We start from the raw sequence: 16,377 nt of genomic DNA, 5'->3' as shown, positions 1-16,377 counted from the left end.
GCGGTTCCCTTTACTGTAGGAAGCGGTTAAATAATCCACTGGGTATTTACATTAGATAAACGACTCAGGATGTTGACCAGACGATCGTACCGTTGGATGATGGTAAAGAGGAAAGCCTTTAGTCCATGTTCGTAACTGAAATTTGATAACCAGTTACGAACATGGCTATTTTTTCTTGCTTGATAACCAGTTATGAAAATGGAATTTACTTGTCGTTAATGTAACTATGTTTTATAACCAGCTACGATAATGGTTTATGTTTTCTCTGTTCATAACTGGTTATTAATTAATAAATATTTTATCCACTTTCGTAGCTGAGTTTACGTAAATGTTTATTTTCTCTGTTCCTAACTTTTTTTTATTAAAACAGAGTTACCTATATCTGTTATTGATATTTGATAACATCTAGTGCTGATATATTGGGAATTATGGTTTACAAGGGTAAACAAGATAATATTTCCTGCCTTCTTTGACTTTAAACACATTCATAAGCTCAGAAAATATATTTATCTACTATATAAAAATAAGTCGGGTTTTCCTTCCTGACGCTATAACTCCAGAGCGCACGAACCGAATTCCACGGTTTTGCATTCGTTGGAAAGGTCTCGGGCTCCGTGAGGTTTATAGCAAAGAAAATTCAGGAAAATTAAACAAACGAAATTCCACGCGGGCGAAGCCGGCGCAAGGCTAGTTTTTAATAAAATAACAAGTACAACACAATGCTAACAAAATTGTGTTGTACTTGTTAAGTGCCCAAGAAAAAATTAATTCTTATTTTCGGTTAAATAATGTTAAGATCCAGGTTATGAAACTCGGCTACGAAAGTGGATAAAAATTATTATGAATAAATAATAAGTTATTAACAGAGAAAACATAAACCATTTTCGTAGCTGGTTATGAAACATAAGTAAAATTTTATAAAAAAAAATAAAACCGACTCCAAAAAACCTACACTAAAACGTAGAAAAATAATTACTAATTACCTACTTATTTATTAGGACGAATTATTAATATTTATGTAGGTATACCATGATTGATACTTCTGGAGTCGGTGCCAAGATTATGAAACATGTAAAGTTTGCCTGCACCGTTTTAGTGTAGGTTTTTTGGAGTCGGTTTTATTTTTTTAAATAAAATTTTACTTATTTCTTGCTTTTTAGTTAACTAATTATTACCTTGATGTTACCACTGAAGGTAGGCAGTACACTGAGACCAAAAAAAATTGGTTCATAATCGGCGGAGATATTGCGTATAAAAAAGTTCATCCCCAATTTTCCACCATTGGAGGTGAAAATATTTTCTTCAAATTGCATGAAACCACCCTTTTGATAATACCTATTCAACAAAAAAATAATCGTTCAAATTGGTTTATAATCGGCGGAGATATTGCGTATAAAAAAGTTCATCCCCAATTTTCCACCCTTGGGGGTTGTTTTTTTATTATTAAATTTAAATGGGACCACCCTTGAGGTATTACCTATACGCCGAAAAAAGATTTGTTCAAATCGGTTCATAATTGGCGGAGTTATCGCGTAACAAACATAGAAAAAAAAACATACGGGTCGAATTGAGAACCTCCTCCTTTTTTGAAGTCGGTTGAAAACGACAAGTAAATTCCATTTTATTCAAATTCAAATTTAATATTGCTCCATGTTGGTATATAACATGGGCAGTATCTACTTATATGTAGATTTAGGCGGGTTTTAGAATCGTGCTGACCGCTCTCACTGATCGTCGGCGCTGACAGATCAATATGTATATTTTTTAATTTATTACATTCTTTTGCCCCTGCGTACAAGGTACCCACTGAAAACCATCTTCATTGTCTTTGTACTTTTTTTTATTTTTTATAATTGTATTTTTATATTGCCCTTTGTTTTTTTTTAAGTTGTCAAATAAATAATTTTTCTTTCTTTCTTTCTAATTGAAGGGAACGTTCCTGTGTGACGCTGATCGCTCGGCGCCGACGCTTCATTTTTTCGGCTGTCAGCGCTGACGGTCAGCGTGACTCTATAACCAGCCTTAGACGTTTGCAACTAGTCCGGCAGATTCAGCTAATTCGAGCCAGTCTAAGAACTTGTTAGTTTTCCGGCCGGAACTGCCTTTAAGTGAACGCCTACGGCCCGGATACGGTGTCCGTCGAAACAAGGGAAGGCGAAGTGGGAAGTGGGAACGAGTCCTTTTAATGTCAATAGATATCAGTAATTAGGGACAGGCGGTAACCCATATTTTGGTATGACGTTCGGTTAAAGACAACTATGAGCTGCCGAATAGTAGGATCATGTTAATACAGAGTACAGCAGACACATATACCTTTACCTTTATTTCATATAGAGAAGTATACAAAGTAAAAGACTTTTTTTTTAAAATGAAGCAGTATCAAAACGAGCAATGTTCTCGAAAAGTATGGTCCCGAAATTAGTAAAGCCTTATCGACTTTCAAATTGGTCCAAGCTGGAAGCGTACCAATTTTTACTTCGTACCAATCTTTGCAGTATCATGCAGACATTTGGAAGTAAAGTTAGTTAACTATTAAGTTTTACATATTGATATTCGTATAAATAATTTGTTTAGGAATTTGTGTATAGCCTGACCAGGAACATAAAAACCCTCGCCATGTTGCGGAAATCTAATGGTACTAATTTCTTTTAATGGCAACAATAACTGAAAACTTCATTGACATGTCACCTTGCATGTCAGTCTATTGTTGTCAAAGTGTAAACAAACTTTATTTTAAATGTGTGCAATTGATTTTGTGAATTAAATTGCTAAAATATTTTTATAGTCGTGAAAGAAAAGTGGTTCACGATGTGTTAATGTATTTGTCGAAGAGAAATACTAAGGGTTCGGACAATATTTTCATTGAATAATGTTTCCGACAAAGGTTGTCAAATTGACTGACATGTTTATCGTATGGTACAGTCCACTATGAAAATTAGCTGTAGTCTGTTTCAACTACCTATTTTAAAGTTTTTTGTCACTTTCTAAGTTTTGAATTTTATGGAATTGGGAAAGAAGTACCGAGTTTGAAGCGTTCATGAGCAGACATTGCAGTTGAATATCCATGTTCTGAATTTGATTATTGACGAATAATAAAATAAATCCTACTAGCTCGATTGATGGTTTCATTTAATTTATTTAAACCAGGTTATCTTTAATAATATTTTTCGTTAATTTATGAAAATATCAAATTAGCCCGTAATCCTGAATCCTGATACATAAATTTAGCCTATTAATTTAACACATGTACGACTGTACTCAGTGTTGCACTATCAAATGCAATTGAAGCGCCTCTGTGCCAGGGTTTTTATGTTCCTGGTCAGGCTATACCTACCTAGTCTTTGTGAGGTTACTTGTACAAATTAAAGCGCCGGAAGCTTTAAAAATGCGCCTTCTGAGCAAAGTCGTTAAGACGCTTATACAGGGTGTTTGGCGCATCGCGTGCCAAAATGATTCGGCGGATAGAATGGGTCATTTCCTATATTTTCAGCCCCCATAATATGTTCCATGCCAGGCGGCTACTTTTAAATTAATTTTTTTAGTAATTTCACCAAAATACCCAAATCGCATCATTTAATTTCGAAAAAGACTACTAGACGTAGCCTCAAAGTAAATATTTTGTTTTGACGTGCATTGATGTAGGGTTGCATCAAACCTAAATTTACTGGCAAATATCATCTAGGTTTTTTTTATTCAGCTTTGATGTTTTCCGAAAAGTTAAAAATGGACTGAACATTTAAGTTTACATGGCTATAATTTTTTTTAAAAAGAGATAGTGATCTTCGGATTTTATAAAAACTTCTCTAGTCTATCCTCATTTAAACGGTATACTAATCTTAGTGAAGTGATAATTTTATACTAATCTTGTTTAAATAATAACAACAACTTCACAAATTCCTTAAAATAGTGCATTGACTCTACTCGGACTGATTTGCGAAATTTGTGTTTATAGCCCCTTTTTGTGTGAATAGCACGTAGAACACCTAACAGGTAAACATTATTTATCTTAAGCAATGTAAAAACCTTTTCCCTATCGTTTTTCAATGTGGATTTCTTGAAATTAAAGACGAAAATAATTATTTTGATCGTTTATTAATGTAGGACTGGCAATACTGCATGGCGGCACGACGGTTACGGACAAAATTGTAGCTCTGTACTAAATTAAAGAAAAACAAACGTATCATTGAAGAAAGTGCATTTCCTTGCGAAGCCCCGTCCCTACATTAATTATTACAAATTTTGTTCAAAATGTCCGCCTCGGCAACGTATACACTCAAGACATTTTCTTCTAATTTCGACTGTTGTCGTATGCAACCACATTTCTCTTTTTATTACTACAAAGACGTTTTCTATTCGTTGTAGTTTTTCTATTGTTTGAATCCGTTACGTACACTAGTTCTTTAGCTTGTCCCCAGGCGTAAAAATCGAACGGAGTTAGGTCTGGGGAACGTGCAGGCCACTGTATAGGGCCATCTCTTCCAATCCACGAGTAGAAAACGCCTTTGTAGTAATAAAAAGAGAAATGTGGCTGCATACGACAACAGTCGAAATTAGAAGAAGATGTCTTGAACTCTTGAGTGTATACGTTGCCGAAGCGGAAATTTTGAACAAAATTTGTAATAATTAATAAACGAACAAAATAATTATTTTTGTCTTTAATTTCAAGAAATCCACATTGAAAAACGATTGGGAAAAGGTTTTTACATTATTTGCTTAAGATAAATAATTTTTACCTGTTAGGTGTTCTACGTGCTATTCACACAAAAAGGGGCTATAAACACAAATTTCGCAAATCAGTCCGAGTAGAGTCAATGCACTAATTTAAGGAATTTGTGAAGTTGTTATTATTTAAACAAGATTAGTATACTGTTTGAATGAGGATAGACTAGAGAAGTTTTGATAAAATCAGGAGATCACTCTCTTTTTTTTTTAATTATACCCACCCATGTAAACTTCAATGTTCAGTTCATTTTTAACTTTTCGGAAAACTTCAAAGCTGAATTAAAAAAAACTAGATGATATTTGCCAGTAAATTTAGATTTGATGCAACTCTACATTCATGCACGTCAAAACAAAATATTTACTTTAAGGCTGCGCCTAGTAGTTTTTTTTAAATCGAAATTAAATGATGCGATTTGGGTATTTTGGTGAAATTACGAAAAATAATTATTTAAAAGTAGCCGCCTGGCATGCAACGTGTTATGGGGGCTGAAAATATAGGAAATGACCCATTCTATCCGCCAAATCATTTTGGCACACGATGCGCCAAACACCCTGTATATCTACGTTCGGAGTTCTTGTTGGGATTTATTTGACTCAAGGTCAGAGGCTGAATATTACGTAGAAGTTGTATTACCTGACATACGGGGCGGAAAAGATAAGTGTAATAAGGCAGATACAACGTTTCACACGTTAATTACAACAGCTAATATTGTCAAACTAGACAGAAACCTAAATAAATAAATAAATAAATAAATCTTTGGACAATTTCACACAGCGCCAGCTAGCCCCAAAGTAAGCAACTTAATGCTTGTGTTATGGGTGCTAGCTTAACGGATATACTACTTATATTTTTTTTTTTAAATACATACATATTATACATAGTAACACCCAGACCCGTCACAGAAATTAAAATTCATCATTTCAATTTCTGCCCGGCCGGGAATCGAACCCGGGACCTCTCGGCATAGTAGTCCGTTCTGAACCACTACACCAAACGGCCGACTGGAATCGAAATCAACGCGTAAAGCTAACAAAATATTAATTATGAGATGTTTTTGTGTAAATATTGTTAAAATTACAGATTAGCATTAGAAATCTGGCACTGATTTCGAAATGAACCGATTATTCATTAAATAATTAATCGTTTTCAACTTTAATAGAATTAAGAAAATCGTAAATGTATTTGTTTTCTAGAACTTAATATATTTAAATTAAGTCTTTTATTCCATTAATTTAATTTATGAGGTTGAATTTCGGAGTTGAAATACAATATTAGTAGTAATTTTATTATATTTGGAACCTAAATTTTGTAGTTATTCAGCTTTCTAAGATTGTCCACAGGGTCGTTGCGGGCAAATCAATGACCTCGTGTTAATTATAATTTTGATTTGTCTCTTTAAAGTAAAATACGGTAACTCAAAACTCTGCGAAAATAATAACGTCTTTAAAATACATAATGCATACTTAGAACAATCCACCTCAAAAGTAATCATACTTTAAAAATGGAGGTTAACGAAAAGAAATAATAATATTTTTCACGTATGTAGCTCTATTATTAATTAATTTTATCGTTGACATGAGCAAGTTAATTAATCAGGGACTTATTACAAAAAGGTAAATAATCTAATTTTAGATTTTGCGCTAATCTAAATTGACGTTCTATAAGCTCTACTAAATCTACTTCTCGTCTGTGTTTAATTAACAAGTAATTAAAACTATTATCTAAGAATTAATTGGTTTCTTCATCAGCCTCTATGTTCCTGTGCAGCGCACATAAAGTGCCTAATTTAACCATCCTACCTACCACCATCTTACCTAAGTCTGTCGCCATAACAACAATGTTAACAGCATTGTTGTGTTCCGGCAGTTAGAGGTAAGATAGCCAGTTCCTCCGTGGTTGAGGATTCCGAGTGAAGCTCGCTTCCACCTTCGGCCTGATCGTCACTTACCATCAGGTGAGATACAGGCCAAGAGCTTCCTCGTTGTGGATATAAAAAAAAAAATGTTGCTCAGATAAATATTACTTAGGTACTTATTGCCTGTAGGTCCGTCTACGTGGATTTCAATCAGTCTTTAAAGTTTAGTATTTGGTTTTTATAGAACCTTTTAAAGAATTTTAATACCTAAAAACTACTTAATTTCTCTAGATGGTTTTCATTACGGCCGTCAATTTATAAAGTCATACTTTTAATAAACTTTTACGAAAAAACCTGTTTTTAATTGCATTTTTATCTAGTTCAAACAAATTGTTAACAAGATGCCATAAAAATTCAAAACTATTTAAAATATATTTCGCAAAAATATCCAAAGAAATGCAAACAACTTGAAAATATGCTTTGTAATCGTTTGAAATGCTTTTAGCGCGTGCAAATTACTTCTCACAGCTTCACTCTCGTTTCCTTTTACTACGTGTTATATAAAATGTTGAAATGGCTTCGTCTTGCCAGTTACACAATAAAAACTGAAATAATTCTACTCTCAGTACTTTTTAACGAAAATATTAAAACAACGAAGTTCTGGTTTCAGATAAAGTACTCGGAATTATCCTATTCTTTAAATGGACACAGAACTTAGAGAAAAATAAAAAAATATTCAAAAGTATAGCTTTTGAGTACTGGCAGCCTACTCAAAATGTTTATAAACATTGTTATGATAATACTTGTCAATTTTGAGTCTATAGGCAAATACATATTACATTCACTGATTTTAAATTACACTAATTTTCTACTTCTTCCCTTAATCTCCAGTCGTTACACTCTTAACTCTACTCGTCTTGTGGTCGTGGTCGTCAGGAGTGTATTGTTTTGTTGTAGGCGTATGTTGCTCGCCTTACGCCTTATGTTCTACTTATATTACACCAAATATAATAGGCTATAGAAAAAGTAACTCAAATCAAAACATGTGTAACGGCCCGCGAGAAGAGGCAAGAAAGTTGCGCAAGTGGCTCTGTGTGAAAGAAAATCACAAGCAATTTCAAAACGTTCCCCACATAATAATGTAACGAGCACTTGACATAACAATGTTTCCCCGCCGCGTCGGCCGATGCCAGGGCTTAATAGCGTGTCATGTTGTACTCGTAACACTGTTGCCTGCATGTGCTTCTAATATCCGGATACTGGCTGGATGTTCTTTGGTTATGACAAAATAGATTTAAAATGTCTATTCGGTGATTAAATATGCTAATTTGTAAACTAGGATTAGCCAAAAGGACCAGAATTGTTCCCACATTGACACCACCCTAAAGCTTAAAAATAGTTTCGGGGAAAAGGGAAACTGCACTGAAGACAAGTTTTAAAATGAAAATTGTCATCAGTAACTCTGTAATTTTGACGTTCAAAAAAGGCAAATCGTTACCGCACTGATTTGGTCTTACCAATATCACCAGGAGGGTGGTAAGTTTTAAACTGAAAAACGCCATCAATAACGCTGTATTTTTGGCGCCCAACAAAAGCGAATGGCAGGCACATTTGTTTGGCCTTAAGCCATTTAAAGATCATCTATATCATCATGAGAACGAAAGTCAAGAAAATAAAGTTTTTAACCGCCTCTGTGGTCTAGTGGTAAGACTTGACCTCCTGCTTCAGACGCAGAGATCCCGGGTTCGATTCCCAGCAGGGAATTTTTCTGTTCGGTTTGGTTGGTGGTAGGGCTTGTTCTAAGTCCGCCTGGCTAGCTACCACCATCTTACCTAAGTCTGCCATAACACCAATGTTAACAGCATTGTTGTGTTCCGGCAGTTAGAGGTAAGATAGCCAGTTCCTCTGTGGATGAGGATTCCGGGTGAAGCTCGCTTCCACCTTCAGCCTGATCATTACTTACTGTTATAATTAATTTGTGTAGTAGTAATTAATTAATACACCACATTAATTGAAAGTACGTTTTATTACGTATCACAAACTATTACCAATCATAGACACCGGGAGGCTGTCATCGACAACAAACTGTCACAGACAATAATGCATACTATAAAGGTAGCAGTGCACTTAGTAACATAACTATATAGCACTCTTCCCCACTTACCGGAGAAAAAAAAAATAATAATAAGAGGAAACTCTAACAAAACAAAACAACGGTAACTTCTTACTTAAAGAAAAAAAAATTAAAAGTTACAAGTCTTGACTACAATGCAGAAGTTGGTTGGCATGTCGTTTCCAGTGCAAGCCATCTACCTCTACCACATATGTTACCCCTGGAACTATAATTTCAAGAACTTTTCCTAATGACCAATTTTTTTTTAGATTTTCTCATGTCTCTCACTATTACTTTTTCACCCACTGCAAATGTTTTGTAATTATCTTTACTACTTATCGTTAATTTCACTTGTTCCAAATCAATTTTTGCACTTGCAGTACTTGGTCTCAGCAATGAGAAACGACATCTCAACTCCCTCCCTAACATTAGTTTTGCTGGGCTATGGCCTGTGGTTTTGTGGGTTGTACATCGATAGTCAAAGAGGAACAAATTACAAGCGTATTCGAGTTTTCTACCACTCTCTACAATTTTCGTAACATGCGACTTAAATGATTCTACAAATCGTTCTGCCAACCCATTGGTTGAAGGATAATAAGGTGGGGTAAAAGTCTGCTTGATGCCTGTGATTTTACAGAAAGATTTAAATTCTTCACTAGTCCATGTAGGCCCATTATCGGTCACCAAATGTAATGGATACCCGTACCGTATAAAAATGGTTTTAAATACTTCAATTGTCTTTTGAGCTGTAATGTTACTCATAATGAAAGCCTCTGGCCACTTTGAATAAGCATCTACTATTACTAGAAACATCTTTGAATACAGTGGGCCCAGAAAATCTGCATGTAATCTATGCCAAACCGCTGGTGGTTGTGGCCACACAGTCAGTTTGTTTTTGACTGGATTTTTATGATTTTGCAAACAGTTAATACAATTACTTGTAATCATTTCTATTTCTTTATCCATTTCTGGCCACCAAAAATACGATCTTGAAATTTCTTTCATGCGATTTATTCCTAAGTGACTAGCATGTAACTCATCCATTACATTTTTCTTAATATTCTTAGGTATTATAACCCTGTACCCCCAAAGTAAACATTCTTTTTCTAAGCTGATTTCATTTTTTCTTCTAAAATATGGTTCATAATCATCACCTAAACAATTTTTTTCAGGCCAACCATCCCTACAAAATCTTAAAATATCACACAAAATTTTATCAGCTTTTGTTGCAGTTTGAACGGTTTTCCAATTTAATATGTTTAAATTAGATGCATTTATATAATTAATTGTGTTACTTTCAAAACTTTTATCAACAATATCATTATTTTTATAACAATTTTCTTGACCCGTTGTGGCCACTCGTGATAAATAATCTGCTGGGTTATTTTTGGATTTTATGTGTTTGATTTCATAATCAAACCCGCTTAGGAAAATTGACCAATATTGTAGTCGCCTCGCTGCCATTTTTGGTATGCCATGTTTTGGTCCTAAAATTTTTGTTAAAGCTTCATTGTCAGTTTCTAAAATAAACTTATGTCCAAACAGAAATTCATAAAATTTGTTTACACCAAAAATTATTGCGTATGCCTCTTTTTCTAATATTGGGTATTTCATTTGAGTGTCATTTAATTTTTTACTCGCAAATGCCACTGGTTTCGTGACATTATTACTATCTTTTACCGAAAGTACAGCAGCCACCCCACTGTCTGCCGAATCACAAGTTAAATTTTTGGTGCAAATTTTAGTGTTTCGTAGCAGGTTTTTAAAATTTCTAAAGCTTATTGTATATCATCTAACAATGGATACTTTAGATAATACGTTTTCCTACATTCTGAATTATAATAACTATATCGAAGATGATGTGGTTCGCGCATTTCATGAAAAGTTACTTCGGTGCACATCATTTAGACCGCGTGAGCTAGAATTATTTCAACACCCTGAACTGATTGAACCTGTACCTAAAAATGAGACGCACCTTCAAGTAATTTATGACGGTGACGTGGGATTAGTGGGGCACTGGAGTTGTATTTATTACATTAATGGAATACTGCGTGTGTACGATAGTCTTGTTGGTGTTCTAGGAAAATCGCAAAAAATATATGTAAAAGCCTTGTTTCCGTATCTATCGGAGTCATGTATTCAGTTTCCAAGTGTTCAGCGACAACCGAATACTATTGATTGTGGTTTGTTTGCCATTGCTTTTGCCACCTCTTTAGCTCGGAATATTTATAAATACATATATAAAATTAATATTCATACATAAAAGTACAAGGCAAAATATCGGGAGAGTTTAGGCTCCATTCACCAGGTGTATAAAATGACAAAATAAGTTTATTATATTTTCTGCTACGGAACCCTTTGTGCGCGAGCCCGACTCGCACTTGGCCGGTTTTAGTCTTGGGTTTGTCATAATACTAACTGTTTTTTTTTTTCAAATTGAATGGGTTTGTCAACATAATGTTTCATAATCGGGTGTCCAGAAAACGATTGCCTAATAGAATTAAATCGGTCATATTTTACTCTGAGCCGAAAATGATCAGTATCATTATCTTTTAGTTAAAGATATTAATTATCACGTTACAGTTAAGATCAACTTATTGACCTTCGTAATACCGGAAATAGGAAACAAAAACAAAGCGGAGTGATATTCTGTTTCCGGCGCTAACGTCTTAATGATAAACCCGGCGAGCCACGGTGACCAAATTACTAATTATTCTTGTCGCCGCGAGCACAGATTTATTCGCGGCTTTGTTGCTATTTATTACGTTAAATTCTTTCCCTTAATTGCGTCAAGTGAGTGTTTCACGCTGCAGGCGCGATAGCGTTGCCAGGCACCATTCATGCAATCGATGGATTCTTAAAAAGCAGCTAAAATACAAATGTGTTACACATGTTAGACTGAGCAAAAAGATGTTAGGATCGAACTTTGAAATTAATTTATGTTTAGATTGGTAAGTAATTATTTCCTAGCATATTCCTTGCAATGTCAGAGTGAACAGAACTTCTTTAATATTCGAAATGTATATGTGAGTACAGTCGGTCTTAAGCGAGAATCTATACAGGAACACATCTTTAAAACCCGATAGAGCCTCAAAAAGTTTTAGGTAGTTTTGACACAGACAGCAGTAGTAACTCTGAAAGCTGTTCTGGCGCGCACAAACGACAAAACCACAGAACATAGAAAGAGGTTTTTGTGTTCTGTGGATAAAACCAACCTCAACCGCCGTAGATTGTAAAATAGACGAAGATGCCTCGTTAGTTCCTTACAAAAAGTTCACGGTTGGTAACTCTACATACCGTGCTCTATCCGTATTTCCAATCCTCAATGTTTTTAATACTTATAGTACACGTCGGACTCACGGCTTGTCTATTAAACGGTGGTTACCTGAAATGAAAGAAAATATCGTTAGTACTTAGTAGAAGATACAAATATTTTTATAATAAAAAGAAAAATCAAGCAGTAACATTATTAGATAAAGCTCTAGTGCTTTGAGGCCTTAATTGATTTGTAACTGAATTGAAATGGCAATCGATATTTTTGCAGATTCAATCAAATCACCTGTCTAGATTACAAAATCATCAACCATCTCTCATTTTGATAAGCCATGGTGTGTTTAACTCTCGTGTTTTCGCGCGTCTCCCTCCGTCCGTCACGAGTGACAGCTCTATTAGCGGCGTGTGACGCGTGACGCGAGCGCTGCGGAGCGCTGCGGGCCGGCGCGGGACAACACATTCGGAGATTAGCCGCGAACACAATCATTTCGTCTAACTGCTACTGAACCAACTTTTGGATTTAAACAAAAAAAAAAAGGAAATAAAGAAGGTAGGTTTGTTTAATTTTGGGGTACCTATTATCAATTTTTTTAAACAAATAAAGCAATGACATATGTACTACTGACGCTGGGGTAGCACTATTGAAACACGTCTTTGATGCTTGGGAGAGTAAAAAGGACGCTGTTGGTATTTTCTGTGATCTTTCAAAAGCGTTTGATTGTGTAGACCACCAAACCTTACTAAACAAATTGCGACATTATGGTGTTTCGAATAAGTCACTTGATCTGCTGAACTCGTATCTCACAGGCAGAAAACAAAAAGTTTGTATTAACGGAACTGAGTCTTCTGGAGCACCTCTTACTATGGGTGTGCCGCAGGGATCAATATTAGGACCTTTGCTATTTCTTATTTATATTAATGACCTTCCTTACTTTGTAAAAGATCTGTGTGATATTGTGTTATTTGCTGATGACACATCTCTCATTTTCAAAGTTGATAGAGGTAAAGTAAATTTTGACGATATTAATAACACACTCTCACAGGTTCTACATTGGTTCACTGTTAACAACTTATTGTTAAATGCAAACAAAACTAAGTGCATTAAATTTACCTTACCTAATGTGAGGCAGGTTTCCACGCAATTAATGGTGAAGAATGAACCATTAAATAGCATAAATTCCACAACATTCCTGGGAATCACTTTAGATGCTAAACTTCAATGGGGTCCTCATATTGAAACTTTGTCAAAAAGGCTCAGTTCGGCTGCTTTTGCAGTGAGAAAGATAAGGCAATTAACTGACATTGAAACGGCAAGGCTAGTATATTTTAGCTATTTTCATAGTATAATGTCATACGGCATATTGTTGTGGGGCTCAGCCGCGGACATTGAAACTGTGTTTGTTCTGCAGAAGAGAGCAGTGCGGGCCATTTATAACCTTGGACCCCGATTTTCCTTGAAAGATTTTTTTAAGGAAATTAACATACTGACAGTAGCTTCACAGTTCATTTATGAAAACCTTTTATATGTCCGCAAAAATATAAAGCAATTCACGAAAAAGAGCGATTTGCATAACTTTAATACAAGAAACAAAAATAAACTTGCCGTTCCAAATTTCAGATTGCATAAGATTGGTAATTCATTTATGGGAAAATGTATTAAATTCTTTAATAAATTACCACAAACTGTTGTAGAACTACCCATTCATAAATTCAAAGCACATATTAAAAGTACCTTAATGAAAAAGGGCTACTATAAAGTCGATGATTATTTAAAAGATAAAAATGTTTGGGATACTTTACTGCCTAGCTCGCATAAATATTTATAACTTTGTACATTTTAAAGCATGTAAACCTTTGAAAAAGAGGCTGACAATAGTGACTGAGTTTCTTGCGCTGCTTCTTCTCAGCACTGGCCCATTTATTGTCCTGAAGCAGTGGTAGGGTTAACACTGGGACGTGTAAAAGTGCTTTTTTTTAAGCCTATTTACAGAAATAAATGAGTTTTATGAGTTTTTTATGAGTTTTTTTTATCAATACTTCACGATTTTACGATCAGATAGGTACTTTTCATAATATTTTTTTACATTATTTTTGAACCCATAAATTCAAACAAAATTCGTCGTCGTACCTAATCATAAGTTACTTAAAAAATCATTACCTAAATGGAACATGAAATAATTTCCGTATTACTTATCTTTAATCGGGTAGTTAGCGTGATTACCTACATAATGGTCTCGCATTATTGATATTGTAATGTGTCGCTCGTCTCCGTTTAGCTGCACTCAAGCAAATTGGAGTCGAGTCCGCACTCCGCGCTCCGCGGCCGCCTGTAGTACAAACATCGCTCGCGACCGCATTACCGTCACGCGGCCCGCAAAGTGTAAGCGAACACGGACATTAAAAAAACTAAGAATAATACAGGTTGAAAGGGATTGGGTGGCGGTAAACGAAAGTAAGCTCCGTTTCACTGTTCCAGGATTGAATAGTGATTCTTTTTCAGATTTGGTTTGGCAGAACCAAACAAGGGTTCTAAGGCCTGAAAGTTATTTTCAAACAATTTGTGGTTGTTATCAGAATTATTAAAAATGTTGCGTCCTGTTCTTTTAATCTCGATAACTAAAATATTTGTCATATTATTAATATTGGTGTTTGCCAGGCACAAAGTGTTAACATTATTATCTTGTATCCGCCACAAAGGGTTGTGTCGGAGGAGGCCGCGGTGCGAGGGACAGCGGGTCAAGTCATTTATCTGCCGTGAGAAATGCGACAGGCGCCTTCATACATCTTCAACCGCGCATTTTGCCGGTCGTTTGTCACATTGTCATATGTCGCCACATGTACGCCATGGAAAAACATAAATTATGAAGTAGGCAGGGGAGGCGAGGTTAAATAAAATATTAACAGCTTTATAAAATGTTTATACGGCAATGTATTTTCCTTTTAATATTTTATGCGGATCCATTATTCTTTGACCATACTCAGAAGCATCATTGCTTCAGTTCAATTGATATTTTGGAGGATTTGATGAGTGCTACTGACAACGCCACTCTTGTGGCGGAGTTTTGGGCTGACACTGTGTAGGTTTGTTGTCGACACGAAAAGAAGAAGAATTGATATTCAAGCATTAGATGCTTGCTGGCTATAGTTTCAGTTAACAAAAAGATGCATTAAAATACCAGTACCAATAGTAGTATAAGAAAGTGCCTCAAACAGAGAAACGAAGACATAATTCAAGGTTAGCCGTTTTTCAATTTTCCCATTTTCCGGCTGAAATGTGTATTATACGACATTCCACGTGTTTACTTATTTACAAGATCTTCCGAAGAGTTCTTTCGGGAACTCGCACAATGATCAGATTTACGGCGACAATAAATAACGTCCGCGAGCGAGATTAGCAGCTGACTCGAAGGAAATTGGGAAAGTTCTAGACCTGCGACAGTCGCGCGACACCGGGGGAGTGCGGATAAGTGCCGACGAATAAATTGAAATACTTAATATTTCAAACATTAATATTATCTAAATCTCATTTACTCAATAAATATAGTTAGTTATATCTATGACGTCTAGGTTGCGACTCTTTTTTTTTATGCAAGACAAGGCAGGTATTTGACCGCAATCGCACCTAATGTTAAGTGAGATGCAGTCTAGGATGGTACATATCTGCCCTGTAAGTGCCTGTTCACTCTCGCCTTGAAAAGGCTCGGATTATAGTGTTCAGGAAAGATTGCAGCAGGCAGCGAATTCCAGTCCCTAGCTGTTCGCATTATAAAAGAGTAATCGACTCGCTGGACTTTCTGCGACAAACCAAAATTTAGTGGGCAAAGCATCAGGCAGAAGTCAGAATATCATTTTATAATATAATATTATTTAACCTATTCCTAGTCCATTACATTTAATTTTGAACTCCTTCGAAGTAATTCTGCATTAGAAATCAGACTCGCAAATTGGCGTCCCATTCGCAAACACGGCGTGTTGTATTACATTACTTGCGACTAGATTCACCGATTCACCCACTTATTGAAACTGTGGAATGTCTGAGCGAAATTAACTAAGCAGAGCGACGATAGAATTACCCCCGGAGTTCCAATCTGTGCTCGCTGCTGTCGCTCGGCGGCGTACAATGTTACAGTGATTCTATTCATTGAAACTAAACGCCCACACATTATCATTTAATTTATTTCTGAAGTTTTTTGGAATTTATTAACAACTAGCTTTCCGCCCGCGGCTTCGCCCGCGTGGAATTTTGTCTGTCACAGAAAAACTTTATCGCGCGCGTCCCTGTTTCAAAAACCGGGATAAAAACTATCCTATGTTCTTTCCCGGGACTCAAACTATCTCTATGCCAAATTTCATCAAAATCGGTAGCGAGGTTTAAGCGGGAAAGCGTAACAGACAGACAGACAGACCGACAGA

Source organism: Ostrinia furnacalis, unplaced genomic scaffold, assembly GCF_004193835.3.
Source record: "Ostrinia furnacalis isolate ACB-3 unplaced genomic scaffold, ASM419383v2 OfSCF2491, whole genome shotgun sequence".
Lineage (NCBI taxonomy): Eukaryota > Metazoa > Arthropoda > Insecta > Lepidoptera > Crambidae > Ostrinia > Ostrinia furnacalis.
The sequence above is the reverse complement of the archived record's forward strand: the minus strand, read 5'-3'. Positions refer to the sequence as shown.